The sequence below is a fragment of the Myotis yumanensis genome, unplaced genomic scaffold (genome assembly GCF_028538775.1).
Source record: "Myotis yumanensis isolate MYYU_CA2020_CCGP unplaced genomic scaffold, mMyoYum1.0.hap1 SCAF_7, whole genome shotgun sequence".
Classification (NCBI taxonomy): domain Eukaryota; kingdom Metazoa; phylum Chordata; class Mammalia; order Chiroptera; family Vespertilionidae; genus Myotis; species Myotis yumanensis.
Genome location: NW_027223758.1, coordinates 46,946,750 through 46,960,135, shown reverse-complemented (window position 1 = coordinate 46,960,135; position 13,386 = coordinate 46,946,750).

Sequence of the window (13,386 nt, the reverse complement as noted above, 5' to 3'; positions counted from 1 at the left end):
TAGGCATGCCTTCTCTTGTTCCACTTATATTTGGGCCACTGTTTCTCTGCCTGTGCCCACTGGGCTCCTCTCCATGTTGCTAACCTGACTGCCCCCTGCATGTTGATGCAGAGAGCTGGCTGGCCCTGGGTTCTGCAGGGTTTATAGCTGGTGCCACTTAATTCTACTAGTGCTCTTCTCACACATAAAATGTGCATGTAGGAATGGCCTTGCTTCCAGCAGCTGCTTGGAGCCAGCCTATAGCTCTCCGGAGTACGTGACTGTCAGGCTAATCTCATATCCAGAAGGAAAATCCGGAGAGAAAACTAGTGGAGGATACTGTATACCTTATGAAGAAAGACTTGACAGGATGAGCCAGTTTCTCCAAAGGTGAATTTTTAGGAAGATGAGCATGCTTAATAGAACACCGAAGAACAGCCACCCTAACAGGTACTTCTGGTCGAGAAGAGCGGTAGTCTTTTTATGAACTTGAACTCCTTCAAGCACAAAGGAGAAATCTGAAAGCAGACATTCTCTTTTGAGTTGTAAGTGGCTCCACTTCCCACTTTTAGGTCTGAATGATTGAAATGGAATATAACATGCATTTCTCCTTCACTCCATTCCCCACCCAGTGAAATGGTTACTCTAAACCACAAGTTAAGGGAGGGTCCCTCACTATAAAAGACTCAATAGAAAACTAACAGGAATCAAGCTGAGAAAATATATCAGCACCAATGTAAACAGACATACCTCTTGAATAAAATAAGGCATGATAATTCCTAATACATTTGTTTATTTGAGAATAAGTTGTGGAAATGAATACTCATTATGCTATGTTTATTTAGTTAGGGCTTTTTACATTTAATGCTGACAGAAAAATGCTATAGTAACTTAAAGATTTCCTTCCAAATATAGGAAAGTGTTAATGAGCCTTAGTAAGCAACTAAATTACCACCAGTCACTGAGGATAATTGGGCTCAATACCTTATGCATGAAATGACCTACATAAGACAGCTTTGAAGACACTTAAGCATATATCCTTATTTTATCAATGATGAAACTGAAATTCAGAAACATAAAGGGGTTTGCTCTTAGTCTCGACAAACTTCACATATGGAATAAGAATAAAAACCCAGTAAGAAAAGCATGCTGGTTGGTCCATATTGCAAAATCCAAAGCTGGAATCCTATAAATCCTAGATATTCAGACATAATTATTTGATAGTTTGCATTTCAGATACCAAGAAATGTGTTTCCATTTCATACCTTTTCTAAGCAATGAAAAAAGAATTTGGTTGTAGACTTTCTCATTTTTAATCTGATATACTATATACCTTGGATAGTAATGAATTTATAATTAAAAAATGAAATGTATTTTCAAAAATAATTCTGTAGGCATGGCTCTCCTTCACACCTTAAAATTTTATTTAAGTGTAAATGCAAATCATAATTCTCATTCTTACAACAGGAATTGAAAGAGTTGGTTGCTTTATGGCAAAATGCCTATATTTTGGATACTACAAAGTCAAATGAATAGCTCATGACCAAAATGTCACTTGGTGTTAGAATCCATAGTGATTGATAATTCTGTTCCTTTATCATATGAAGTAGTATACAATACTACCCAAAAGTTAAATAATTTAAAGAACAAATTATTTAAAACATACTTATGAGTAAAAAGAGCTCTAGTCTTTGGCAGAAAATTATTAGGCACTCTTTAAACATTGAAATATTCCTCCTTAGATTAAGACAAAATATAGCTTTCCAAATTTCTGAAAAAATAGCTCAACTGACCTTGCAAATCCCCCTAGATTATGTCTCATGTTTGAATGAATACAAATGAGCAAGACAAGTGATGTTCTCAGTGTTTTAGTTTGTTGAATCAAGGTGTGTAGCGCAATGCTGCTCTAATCACAGCCAACCTACAGACATATTTGGCCCCCAGTTTTGCTTTTACTTTTGTTGTTTCTTCTGTCTTCCTGTACATACAAGTCTCTATTTCTGACTTCTCTTCTACACACTGAAAATCGGACCACAGGAGGCTGCATTTTCTTACTATAAAGCATGTCTGACCTGGAGGATTTTCTATGCCCTTGAGGTGGGAGGTGTACACACGTTTACCACAGAGAGCTCACTCCTTCATTTCACTGTCAGGCCTTTGCAGGTGTGTAAATTTAGGATCCCTAATACAGAAGGTAAAATGTCTTTGTCCACTCTTGTGGCTGTAAGAAAACATCACAAACTTGGGGGCTTAAGCAACAAAGGTTTATTTCTCAGTCCTAGGGACTAGAAGTCTGAAATTGGGGTGTCAACATGGCAGGCAGAGCTCTGTTCCTGGCTATAGACAGCCACCTTCTTGCAGTGTCCTTCCAGGGCAAAGTGAGAACTCTGTTCTCTTCACCCCCTTATATGGGCACCAATCCCATCACCATCATGGCCTCATCCAAATCCAATTATGTCCCAAAGTTCCACCTCCAAACACCATCCCATGGGGGTTAAGGCCTCAATATATGAATTGGGGGGAAGGGGGGAGAATGACACAAACATTCAGCCTTTAGCATAAGATATACAAATAGGCAGATTAAAAGTCTAAGCATAGCTCCCCTCCCCCACCCCCCATTTAACCATTAGACATAATAAGATCTTTCTTGTGTGTGGAAGTTATCTGTCTGGTATATTTGAAGTGACTGGAAAGCTCAGTCCTAACACATCAACATTATCTCATTACCTGAGAAACCTTAGTACCACCTCCCAGGACACATTCACTTTATTATATGTGAGTTTCCAAATGACTTGATTTTTTAAAGATTTCTTATGTTGCCGTAGCTGGTTTGGCTCAGTGGATAGAGTGTCAACCTGCAGACTGAAGGGTTCCATTCCAGTCAAGGGCACATGCCCAGGCTGTGGGCTTGATCCTCAGTACGGGGCATGCAGGAGGCAGCCAATCAATGATTCTCTCTCATCATTGATGTTTCTATCTCTCTCTCCCTCTCCCTTTCTCTCTGAAATCAATAAAAATATATTTTAAAAATTTCTTATTTTACTTATGTTATCAAAGTTTTTCATGCTTTACACACCCATTGATTTAGATGTGATCTTAGCATTTAGATAAATCTGTTAGAAGCATGAGATGATCAAAATATGAACCATCTCATCTCATGGACACTGGTTATGAAACACACTGGTAATATTAGCTTCCCCTGGCCTAGTGGGATGGTCTAGATCAGTGATGGTGAACCTATGACATGCGTGTCAGAGGTGACACGCGAACTCATTTTTTTGGTTGATTTTTCTTTGTTAAATGGCATTTAAATATATAAAATAACTACCAAAAATATAAGTCTTTGTTTTACTATGGTTGCAAATATCAAAAAATTTCTATATGTAACACGGCACCGAAGTTAAGTTAGGGTTTTTCAAAATGCTGACACGCCGAGCTCAAAAGGTTCGCCATCACTGGTCTAGATGTTAATTAACAACCAATTTATAAGAATTCCTTTCTTTGAAAAAAAAAACCAACAGCTATTTCAATTATGCCCACCATACTCTTCCATAATTATAATGAATGGTCTTTGTATTTCTAAATTATACTTTTTATACGGAATTTGTTTTGATATTTTTACTTCTGATTTAAAAATAGGAAAACTTGATCATTATTAATGAGGCATAGGAGGCATGAATACAGCATTGTACTTTTATATTTTTAACAGCACATATGTAAATAGGATTGGTAGTATAATAATGCAGCTAAACTGAACAGAATATTTTTAAAGACTATGAAACAATTAACATTTTTATTTTGGAATAAATAATATTATACCCATTTAGCTAGTAAGTTTAAAGGGCATTTAAAATGTGAAATATATCATGTGTGAATATACTATGCTGGTACAAGAATTTGAGTATTAAATGACCCATTATATTTTTTAAAAAACATGTATAAATTCAGATATTTTTAGAAATATTATGCCTTTATCCTATATAATAAAAGCCCAGTGACTGAAACAGCAGAATGACCAGAATGACCAGAGACAAGAACGACCACAGGCCCCCCCCCCCCCCCCAACCCTGGCTGGCCCAGGGCAATCAGGCAGGCAGGCGAGTGGTTAGGGGCAATCAGGCAGGCAGGCAGGCAGAGGTGGTTAGGGGTGATCAGGCAGGCAGGCAGAGTGGTTAGGGGTGATGAGGTAGGCAGGCAAGCAGTTAGGAGCCAGATGTCCTGGATTGCAAGAGGGATGTCCGACTTCCGGTTTAGACCCAATCCACAGCAGGATTGGGCCTAAACCAGCAGTCAGACATCCCCCGAAAGGTTCCAGATTGTGAGAGGGTACAGGCCAACCTGAAGGAGCCCTCCCCCCATGCACAACTTTTGTGCACCAGACCTCTAATTATAAATATAACAATGATAATACTCATTGCAAACTGTACAAATCGATTATCCCTTTAGGCATCAATCTATATCTTCATATTTTTCTTTGATATATTATTGCAAAATTATGAGGATTCCAAAAACATAGGTCAGTTAAAAAAAAGGATAGATATTGGACTTAATTTTTGTTTGTTTTAAGAAGTGGAAGCTGCAGGAGATAGACACATATCCACTGCATCATATCTCACTGTCATAGTTGAAGTGAGCAAAATTGCTCATAAAAAATATCTTGCAAAAATCCCCTGGTAACTGATCCTACATAAATTATCTACATTTAATGGTAATTGCAGCCCAATATTAGGTAATTGGAGTAAGATGAACAGAACAAATTCAAGGGAAACAATAATCAGTGTAAAATATTCATTTAAAAAAACAAAACACCAAAAAACAAAACCAAAAACCTAACGATTGCTCTCTAAACTGTCTGAACTTAGTATATAAAAGTTAACTTAAGAAAACTCCAAAATAACAGATGTGAAAGAATGCAAAGCATACATTCCTTCACACTTCTAATTAAGTTTAAGACTAAGTTATTGAGAATAAAAGCAAGGAGGCGGAAGGTACCTTTTCCACAGTTCTGAAAGTCCATTAAGCACCCACTGGGAAGATATTTTTATTTTCCCCTGGCAGTTTCATTAGGAAGAAAGAGGGGAAAACCCTTTCTTCAGACCCATTCTGACAGAAGGCACAAAGAGACTGCGCTGTGTGTGTGGAAACATGCCCACACTCCTCTCTGCTGAGGGCTTTTATTTCCCCCCTGTCAACAGGAACTTGGTCCCCTTTTCAAACATATTGTCCTCTGCTAAGACCTGGTGAAAAGCGACAGATGTTCCCAAGATTATACCAGCCTGTCCACTATCCTGTTTCATTTTTAAAGGAAGAAGAAAAGACACCGAGAGGGGAAAAGAGACCAAGCCCGGCTTTAAATCATCGCACCATTTTGCACTGGAGCAAATCTGTCTGCACATGCTCCGCTGGCCTGGCAGAAAGGGCCGCGCCTTCACATTCAGCCCGGGCTGATCCTTAATGCGCTGTTCAGTGGCCCTCGCGCCTTTCACAGGAAGCAGCTGCGTCTGGTTGCCAGAACAAATTGAGGTGATTCAAGCCACCAGCGGGGCATAAGTATAACTTCAATTCAGTGGAAGGGAGGAAAAAGCTCAGAACAGACCAACCAGGGTTGCCCACAATAAACCACAGGATTAGATTTGATACACTGGATATTAAGGCACGGTCATATTGAAAAGTAGGCCCTAATGACTTAAGAAATTACAAGGTAGTTGTATGAATGACAATAAGGAAAAATAGTACTTGGGCATTTATTAAGTTACACCTAATTATCAAATGCCCTATATTTCTGTGTCTTTCTGACACCTGAGGAATTTTCAATGTCATTAGATAAAGGACTGTTGTGACGCACATGACACATACAGAAGGCTGAAGACTTTGATAAAGAAAAACACTCATAAGCAGGAAGTGATTTTAAATATATATATTGATTTCAGAGAGGAAAGGTGAGGAAGACAAACATCAATGATGAGAATCATTGATCAGCTGCCTCTTGCACATACACACACCTCCCCACCCCACCCCCCACTCCCCCACTGTTGATGGAACTTGCAACCTGGTGTGTTCCCTGACCAGGAATTGATCCATGACCTCCTGGTTTATAGGTCGATGCCCAACCACTGAGCCATGCCAGCTGGGCAAGCAGGTCGTGATTATAAGGAAGGTGATGGTTAGGCACAGTTTGATAGATTGTGCTCTGATTTAAGCATAGACTGTATGTGAGCAGTTTAAAACTTAATGAGATAGATCTATTTCAAAAACAAAGACTTAAAGGAAAAGGAAAAAAATAACAGACATTAATTACATAAAAAGCAGCATAAGCTGATATAAATGGCACTATCATTTTTAATCAGTGCTTATAAAATGGTTAAACAAAGAAATTTTAAAAGAACATGCGTCAAAGTTCTCATATTAACTTTTACAATTAAATGTCCCTGACGCATTGGTTGAGATAAAAACAATGGGCAAACGTGATCTAAGAACAGATGAGGTTCGTTTTCTCCTTTGATGGAATTATATTCTTTGAATTAGCAGCAACAATTGCACCTTTCAGTTCCCATGATTCATTATGGTGCTAAAGTTCAAGATAATTATTCCATGCTCCTCATTCGATCCCAGGTCTCCCATTTACTGGTAGCAGCGCGCTTTTTATGTTAGAACTGTTGCTCAGGATATTTTTCTCCTATCCCCACTAGAGCTGCCGTCATTGAGGGGAGGTGATAGTCCTCGTTCATATTCAAAGAATTGAGTAGAGAATCCTGCATAGCATATGCACTCAGTCAGTAAATGAGTTATGTTTAAAGATTAATTTAAACTATTCTGTTATAAAATAACATCACAACAAATAAACAGATGCAAACATATGGAAGACTGCGCATTTTCCCAACCATCATCAAGCAAATACAGCACATGTTTCAACCAAGATAGTTACCTCCTAAAAATTATGAGAGACCAGTTATTTTGTCAGTGAGAACTCACTGGCCTTTGCCTTACTAAAGTGAACACTGACCTTTAAGTGCATTCCATGGTCATTTGAATAGGAGTCGACTCTACTCTTCCAGAAAAAATTACGTAAACTCTGAGTGGTATTTAATATTGAGCTCTTTTTTTCAGGTGGCATCTATATTTTGTTACGATGTGCAGCTCTTTTCATGATTGGCAGTTTATATATTCTTCAACTTGCTCCTTTTCTAATATATTTTAAAGCTATCCTAGGCCAAGAAATTATGTCCCTAAAGTTTAGAATTCACTTGGGTTTGGGGGATTTAGTCACATTTTCTTTTGATGAGTTAGATGCAAATAGAAATAATTCTCCAAGATATACACACTATTAATAATGAAGATGGAAATAATGCCTGTTTGGGAAGTTAATTACTGGTGCTAATAGCTGTATACCAAATATAAATTCAGTGTATTGATTTGTTAGAGTTGTGTTCAGAGGGTGTCTGGTAACACAATAAAATTTACAGTGAAATTAGCAACAAGGAAGTTAGTTCATGACTATAAATTGCCATGGAGCTTAAACAAAGACATTTGGCATGGGGGAATGGAGCCAATGATATATTTTGGGGGGGAAAAAAGTTAATCAAATACACCTCTCAAATCACTGGGGGCCATATAAAATATAAATAGAACAGTTTTTCAAAAAGTCAGGTGACCTGTAGCTATTAAAATAAGAACCATGTATTAAACATTCATAAGTGGTTTTTTTAGAGTACCATTCAAGGATGAATAACATTTTTAACCTGTGTAACTCTAGGCAACAGGATGTGAATGAGAGAAAATGATCCTAAAGATAATTAGACATACGCACAAGGAGGAGTAGCATCTGCAGTTACAGTAGACTAGCCAGCATAGAATTACAGCAGCTATCAATCTTCATGCTTCAGGGCGGAAGCTGCTCGCCAGATGGGTCAGGACGATATTCCCCCCTGTGGAACTGTAGTGTGAAATTAAGTGTATGATGGGAGGTTTATTCCTCTTAGTGAAACATCTGGCAAGGGCCACCAGACGAGTTGTACCCTCTGTCTGTTCAGGATGGGAACTCCTATTTTTTTTTTTCTCGCAAAAGGTTTGCTTGTGTCAGCTAAGTCATATGGTCCTTATTTTAGGTCATAACCTACTCTTCAGCTGTTAAAGAATTTTGAGTTGCTATTGAACATCCAAATGAACAAATGGGGGATTATTTGGAAATGGATCCCAATTATTCCTGAATTTTTCTTTGTCCTTATTGAATAAATAATAGTACAGATAAAGGATGGGAAAATACGCCCAGTGCTGGATCAAGGCTGGCAACGGCCCCTCAATACTGGTCTTTCTCTTATTTTGTGAGCATCTGAGTAAAGTACATTTTTTCACCCACCTGGAACTACACAAGGTTGGAATCTCCTCAGTGGAATGTGAGTAGGACTGATGTGTGCAACATCCACCTCGCTTGCTTAGGAGGGAATCCCTGCTGGTCCTCTCCTGCCCTTCCATTCCTACCATTTGAAAAGACCCTGTCCAGAGTGGCCTCGGAAACTGCATGGTAATTATGGTCAATGTTGTCAGCCTGCGTCACTGGGTGGTTCTGCTGCTGAGAACCTGCTCATCTTCTCTGAAACCTTTTCTGAAAGACAAAGAACTCTCTTTTTGGTCCACTGCCTCTTGGGTTCTCCCCATTATCACAGTTTTCCTGCCTTAATGCATCAACAATTTTCATTTTCACAGGTTCTGTTTCTCTTTCCTAGGAGAGAAACCGTAAGCATAGTATACATGTAATTATTTACTTTTTACATTTCCATATAACTGTAAGCATAGCATATGTGTGGTTATTTACTTTTTAAATTTAATATTGAAAAATGTGTTAAATATATGTAACATATGAAATGTACGTACATCCTACCAATTTGTTTTAGTACCTCCTTTTCAAAGTTCTCCCCCCTCCAATCTGCTACTAGACTGAGGTGTTCTTATTCTCATCACTACACTGTCTAGAATTGGAAAGACAATAAGATTGGAAGACCACATATTTCAGAGAAATTGCAGTATCTATATTAACAGTCAAGATGACATGTGTGCACTTATTTCTTGCCTGTGATCTCTATGATTTCCATCGTTGGAGAGAGTCAGACCAGAGCTTCTCTCTTTGGATTAGACCTTAGTAATATATTTTATACAACCCTTGACATTATCACCAAAAGCAACCTTACGCATGGAACTGGTTTTAAACAACAGGTATTTGCTATGGAGCTTTAAATTGTTTTTCTATATTTATTCACTCACATGCGTATGTTTTAATTTTAATTAATTCCACTTTAAGAAATTTAATAGGTGCTATTTAACACTCCGGTGTGGGGTGAATTTCCTGCCAAAATATAAGATGGCGCGGGCAATTATTTAGGTTTCCCGTGCAAAATCAGGGATTTTTATGATACCTATTACCCCAATGGGTATGAAACGGTTCGCATACGCAGGTAGGTATCTTTGTGAACGGCAAACAAACAAATATTTGGTAATACGCAGTTACAATCGGCCCGAGTTTACACGTTTCCCGCACTCCACCGCAAATCTATATGAACCGAGTTAAGACGGCTCCCGCGGAGTACGCGCAATTCACGCGAGCCGACTTAACTCGTTTCCCCCACTCCAAGTGTTAATTCCACATGATTTAGAGCAGCTGCCTCCATCTGAAAAAATGTACTCAAAGGAATATTTTTCAGCAAATGAAGTTGCAACCAGACATCTCACTTTGCATACCCTGGGGATATCAGCATGATGGTTCTCAGAGATAACCCCCAATTCACAGTAACCAGGAGAGAAAGAATAATCCAGTGTTATATATGACACATATTATTTGTTATGCATATAATACATATTGTATTATCTGATAAGACATATATTTTCTCTCTACTAGAGCTTTGTATAAGCCCCAGTGATTTTCAAGCAGTCTAATGCTTGGAGAATGAAGCTTGAAGTTTCTGCTCCACTCAGAAGTTTATGGGGCTCTAACAGGGGCCATCATTGCACAATTGCACAGGTCCTTACGAATTTTGGAAAGGGTAAGATAACACTTTTTAAAAGACTCTTAGTAAAAATTAAATAAAGTCAAGTAAATCCAAGTAGTACAGAAAATTATAAATAAAAAGTAAATGTTTCTCCTCCCTTTTGATTCCCATTCCCTGCCCCCAATGAAAACCACTATTAGCACTGTGGCAATTTTGTATAGACCTAAACTTCATTTTCTCTCCTTACAGAAGAGATTCCCTCAGTAAGACACAGCAAACATAGAATAACCTAAGCATAGCTGAGGTCACCAGGCTGAAGGTCGTCCCGCAGAGAAAAGCTTGCCTGTGCTACGGCACGCTGAGTGCAGAAAGTCCACGGGAGCTGCCTCAGGAAGTTCTCAGAGGGATCTGAGCCTAAATGACAAGAGAAAATGCTGTATCTTTTGATGTTGGTTCATGATAGATTCACAAAAGAATCACAATGACAACCTCAAGTTCAACCTCAAGATTGGTCCAGCACCCTGAGTTATAATAGGACAACCATATACCCTGGTTTTCCTAGGAGTCCTCTTCTATAACTGTTTTCCTGTCCTGTTTTTTACATTTGGTGAGTGATCTTTTTCACTCTCAATTGTGATCTGATATTGAACTCTGAATTCTATGCTTGCCTCAGCTATAGGACAGTACTGGATCCAACAGGCTACCATGTAGGTTATTCCTGACCTTCACCCTGCCAGTAGTGACAGTTATTGAATCTAATTCAGAAAAGTTGCAATCAGTGAGATATTGGGAGTCTTAAAGGAAGACATTTCTATCTGTCTCCCACAAAACTTCATAGGAAGGCAGCCTTAAATTCACCCAGGTTCAAGGGTTGTCTCTATGTCTAGGTGGCTTAGAAAGCTGATTTATCAACACACCAGGAGCAGGGGTGGTCTCACATTATCCAAGCTCAGGAAGAATACTGCACACCCGTTTATCAATTTATAATGAGCGATCTAATTGGAGGCAACCAGACACTCCACCTGCAGGCATGCCACACGGAAGCCACCCTATAATCAGGCTGTTACTTGGCAAGCATGAAGTCAGAATGAGGATTATTAGTTATGTGATTTAACAGTGTAAAGGCATCCAGCTAACATAGATGCATGTAAATTGCTTATTATTTAATACTGTGCTTCGACTTTTTACTAACCTCTCTTTCTTATTAACACTTCACTTCTCTAGATATGTTCATCAGGTTTGCTTTGTTTTGTTTTACTTTCCTGAGCCCTGTCTTATCTGGGAGCTATTGTCTTCTCTTTAAAATGGCCTCACTGATGTAATTCAATCCATCAAGTGCCAGGAGGGGAAGGTTCTGTCCAGTTTTGAAGTCCTTCATTCTCCAGTACCTCCACCCAGAGCAGTGCCAGGACCCTGGGCAGGAACACTTTCTAGTGGTTTGAGATGAAGAAATGGTGGTCATGTCTTGTATAAAAACCCTATAATTATAGTTACTTATTTTTATAGCATATTAGAATTAGGCTGTTGGATATCTACCCCATAATTTTGAAAACATTAATTTGCAAAGATATGTGCACACTTATGTTCATTGCAGCGTTATTCATGGTGGCCAAGACATGGAAACAACCCAAGTGTCCTCCCATAGATGATTGGATAAAGAAGAGGTGCTAGGCATACACAATGGAATACCACTCAGCCATAAGAAAAGATGAAATATGCTGCCATTTGTGACAGCATAGGTAGATGGACCTTGGGGATATCATGCTAAGCAAATTAAGTCAGACAGAAAAAGTCAAGAAATATATGATTACACTCATATGTGGGCTATAAATCTGAAAGCAACAAATGAACAAATAAGACAAACAAAAACTCATCGACATACACAACAGTATGGTAGTTACCCAAGGGAAGGGTATAGTAAAGGATAAAGGGGGGCAAGTATATGGTAACAGAAGATTTGACTTCGGGTGGTGTACACATAATACAATATGCAGATCATGGAGCACAGAAATGTACACTTGAAACCCATATGATCTTATTAACCAACTAGAGACCTGGTGCACGAAATTTGGTGGTGGTGGGGGGGGGGGGGCTCAGCCTGGATTGCGAGAGAGTGCAGGCCAGGTCAAGGGATTCCATCAGTGCACGATCAGGGCTGGGGAGGGACACAGGAGATTGGCCAGCTGGGGAGGGATTGTGGGAGGGCTCCAGGGCGTGTCTGGTCCATCTCGCTCAGTCCCAATCAGCCAGACTCCAGAAGCAAGCTAACCTACCAGATAGAGGGTCTGCCCCCTGGTGGTCAGTGCACGTCATAGCAAGTGGTTGAGCAGCCTTAGCATATTACGCTTTCATTGGTTGAATGGCCAACCAGACAAACGGACACTTAGCATATTAGGCTTTTATTATATAGGACTAGAGGCCCGGTGCACAAAAATTTGTGCATTCGGGAGGGGGGTCCCTCAGCCTGGCCTGTGCCCTCTCGCAGTCTGGGACCCCTCGGAGAATGTCCACCTGCTGGCTTAGGCCCGCTCCCCAGGGGAACGGGCCTAAGCTGGCAGTCAGACATCCCTCTGGCAGCCTGAGAGCCCTTGGGGGATGTCCATTTGCCAGCAGGGACCAGGCCTAAGCAGAAGTCGGACATCCTTAGTGTTGCTGAGGAGGCGGGAGAGGCTCCCACCACCACTGCTGTACTGGCAGCCATCAGCCTGGTTTGTGGCTGAGCAGAGCTCCCCCTGTGGGAGTGCACTGACCACCAGGGGGCAGCTCCTACATTGAGCGTCTCCCCCCCTGGTGGTCAGTGTGCGTCATAGTTACGAGTCATTCCCAGTCGTTCTGCTATTAGGGTCAATTTGCATATTACCCTTTTATTATATAGGATAGAGGCCTGGTGCATGGGTGGGGGCCAGCTGGTTTGCCTTGAAGGTTGTCCTGGATCAGGGTGGGGGTCCTGTTGAAATGCCTGACCAGCCTGGGTGAGGGGCTAAGGAACGTTTTCAGACTGGCCACACCTCCTTCAAGGTGGCGGTCCCCGCTGGAGTGCCTGGCCAGCCTGGGTGAGGGGCTGAGGGACATTTTCAGGCTGGCCACACCCCCTTCAGGGTGGGGGGTCCTGCTGGGGTGCTTGGCCAGTCTGGGTGAGGGGCTGATGGATGTTTGCAGGCTGGCCACAGCCCCTTCAGTGTGGGGGTTCCCACTAGGGTGTCTGGCCAGTCTGGGTGAGGAGCTGAGGGCTGTTTTCAGGCTGTCCACACCCTTCTTAGGGTGGGGGGGCTCCTGCTGGGTTGCCTGGCCAGCCTGGGTGAGGGGCTGATGGCTGTTTGCAGGCTGGCCATGGCCCCCCCAGCCACCCAAGCTCCCAGTGGAGGCTTGCTGGAAGGAGGTATCTGGGATTTATTTCTCTTCTATAATTGAAACTTTGTTGCCTTGA